The sequence below is a fragment of the Phyllopteryx taeniolatus genome, unplaced genomic scaffold, assembly GCF_024500385.1.
Source record: "Phyllopteryx taeniolatus isolate TA_2022b unplaced genomic scaffold, UOR_Ptae_1.2 contig_29, whole genome shotgun sequence".
In the NCBI taxonomy this organism is placed as follows: domain Eukaryota; kingdom Metazoa; phylum Chordata; class Actinopteri; order Syngnathiformes; family Syngnathidae; genus Phyllopteryx; species Phyllopteryx taeniolatus.
The window spans coordinates 398,722-402,071 of record NW_026903217.1 but is presented as its reverse complement, the minus strand read 5'-3'; the positions used below and the strand labels follow the sequence as shown (position 1 = coordinate 402,071).

Below are 3,350 nucleotides of genomic sequence, written 5' to 3'. Positions count from 1 at the left end.
ATCTTCATTCCTCTTCTTTCCAGTGCATGCCTCCATCTTTCTAACTGTTCCTCCAGCTGCTCCCTGCTTTCACTGCAGATCACAATGTCATCTGCAAACATCATGGTCCACGGGGATTCCAGTCTAACCTCATCTGTCAGCTTATCCATCACCACTGCAAAAAGGAAGGGGCTCAGGGCTGATCCCTGATGCAGTCCCACCTCCACCTGAAATTCGTCTGTCACACATACAGCACACCTCACCGCTGTTCTGCTGCCCTCATACATGTCCTGTATTATTCTAACATACTTCTCTGCCACTCCAGACTTCCGCATGCAGTACCACAGTTCCTCTCTGGGTACTCTGTCATAGGCTTTCTCTAGATCTACAAAGACACAATGTAGCTCCTTCTGACCTTCTCTGTACTTTTCTATCAACATCCTCAAGGCAAATAATGCATCTGTGGTACTCTTTCTAGGCACGAAACCATACTGTTGCTCGCAAATACTCACTTCTGTCCTGAGTCTAGCCTCCACTACTCTTTCCCATAACTTCATTGTGTGGCTCATCAACTTTATTCCTCTATAGTTCCCACAGCTCTGCACATCACCTTTGTTCTTAAAAAATGGGCCCACTACACTTTTCCTCCATTCCTCAGGCATCTTCTCACGCACTAGAATTCTATTGAACAAGCTGGTCAAAAACTCCACAGCCACCTCTCCTTGATGCTTCCATACCTCCACAGGAATGTCATCAGGACCAACTTGTGCCCCCCATAGGGCTGCATTAAAAAATCTTGTGTTGGCCGGGAATCAAACCCGGGTCAACTGCTTGGAAGGTAGTTATGCTCACCACTATACCACCAACGCCTGCGTCTATATCACCAACACCTGCATCCTATATATGTGTGTGTGACCACTGACCATTTTAAATCATGGAGTGAGATTTTGGAACTGATTGAGTGTGAAACTGAAACAATGTCCAAGCATAAACCCAATAAAAAGATATGACAAACAAATGAGCTTCACAAAACATGTGGAAGTATAGTCTCAATATTAGTAGATAGAGTGTCAAAACAAATTTTAAAACAGACAAATTAAAATCGCAAAAAAATATTCAAGAGCCCAGCCCATCACAAAATACACCCACACAAAAGCACACGCACACACATAAACAAGCACACAGTGATGAATACCGGTAGTGTCACGATAGGGCCAGGGAAGGAGAAATCATTATTATTATTATTATTCAGGTCGCAATGATCCATTTTTAATATCGATGTATCGATTCATAATCCTAGGATTAGATTAGATTAGATTAGATTAGATTAGATTAGATTAGATTAGATTTGATTTGATTTGATTAGATTAGATTAGATTAGATTAAATTAAATTAAATTAGATTAGATTAGATTAGATTAGATTAGATTAGATTCGATTTTCGTACGGCAGATTTGAAATGGATGAATGTGTGTTTTTTTAATTATTTTTTATTTCTTTATTTTTTTACCACTTTTAATGATAAATTGTTCAGCGTGACTCGATTAAATTTGGGAACATAGGAGTATCAAACTGTGTTGTTTTTTTTCTGGCGCGATTGAATGGGCCAGTCGAAGAAGCAAATCACATCTCCCATGATCCACTGCGCACTGCGCAGGATGAGAAGTGCGCAGTGCAGAACGCAAAACTTCACGAGTGGAATCTGCAAAGGTTGAATCCAGGCCACTGAAAGTCCATCAAAGTTAAATCAGTAACGTATGTGATGAAAAGTATGGACGCATATTGGTTTTCCAGTCGTAAAAAACAATTGAGGAAAAAAACATGACAGGCATGCAATAAACTGTTTTCCGACCGCCGCCGCCGTCGACAAGTTGTGAAATATAAGTAATACGAAAAGCCACAATCACCCAGAAGCAAGAAGCAAGCCGAGGCCAACCAACAATTTGTGAGACATTTCAACCAGGTTTTGTTCCTGATAGCACAATCGAGAGCTAAAAGGTTGGGAAACACATTTGAAATTCCGTCACGGACATACTGTACTTCAGCAAAACGAACACCAACACTACTAAGACAAACCAGTCGTCAAAGAGAGCATCGAGCAGGCAGACTAGAAAGTGTCTCACCCTGGACAGATGGCAACTTGAACATCACAAGCTACTCAGAGCTCCTTAACTATGATGTCACAAATCGTGACGAGTGATTGAGTTCTAATAAATACGATTAGAACATGCATACATGAGGTGTGGGTGTTCAATTACAATAAGATTTTCATAATTTTTCAAAACACATCAGAAGTAGCAGGTAAACCGAGTGTTAATCCAACCTGAAGAGATGTCATTTGCATTTTATTCAAATAAAGTGTGAAAATATTTGCCATTATTATCATTTGCCAGAATGGTTGGTTATCGCTTGCTTTTTTTGTTTTTCCATAACTAACTTTATCTGATATCTTTACAAAAACCAAAACCAATTTAGGAAATTTCACCTGCACTGTCCAGTATCCAAGTATTTATTTCACAATCACACTGGTTACATTTGAAAAAATTACTGAATCTATTTCCAAGTACTGGTTTTGGATCGTATCCATCCATTTTCTGAGCCGCTTCTCCTCACAAGGGTAACGGGCGTGCTGGAGCCTATCCCAGCTGTCATCGGGCAGGAGGTGCGGTACACCCTGAACTGGTTGCCAGCCAATCGCAGGGCACATAGAAACAAACAACCATTCGCACTCACAGTCATGCCTACGGGCAATTGAGAGTCTCCAATTAATCCATGTTTTTGGGATGTGGGAGGAAACCGGAGTGCCCAGAGAAAACCCACGCAGGCACGGGGAGAACATGCAAACTCGACACAGGTGGGGCCGGGGATTGAACCCGGGTCCTCAGAACTGTGAGGCTGACACTCTAACCAGTCGTCCACCGTGCCGCCTTGGATCATATCGTTCTAGATAAAACATTGTCCTTGAATCAAGGACATAGAATTGGGGGGGGGGGGGGGGGACATAGAATTTCCTTACTATGATGTACGTCGTCAATGCGTAATAATTGTGGGGAAATTACTAGCTTCCTACAAAATCCCAACTTTGCCTTCTGTCGCTCTGACTCAACGCATTAAACGCTCACACGCTCATTTAGTTTAGTCAAGCGACGACACACGATGTCCTCGTTTCCAATTTTCGTACGCTTTATTTTCTTTCTTTCGTTTGCCCTTAGTGTTATGTTCTTGTTGTAGTTTGTAGTTGTAGTTGTGTGTTTCATTAAATATAACATAAAATTCCACTCGTGGTCGTATTTTGTGTGTGTTCTGAATTTAAGTCAACCTCTGTAACCTCGGACTCAAAATGTCGTAGTGTGTAGCAACCTTCAGATTCTG

The 3,350-nt window shown here is 41.5% G+C and overlaps 1 non-coding gene across 1 annotated transcript; it reads right to left on the bottom strand.

The window, feature by feature from the left end:
- Positions 1-776: 776 nt before the first annotated feature.
- trnag-ucc (transfer RNA glycine (anticodon UCC)) lies at positions 777-848 on the bottom strand. Its single transcript has one exon. It is a non-coding gene; the product is annotated as a tRNA-Gly (tRNA).
- Positions 849-3,350: the final 2,502 nt, after the last annotated feature.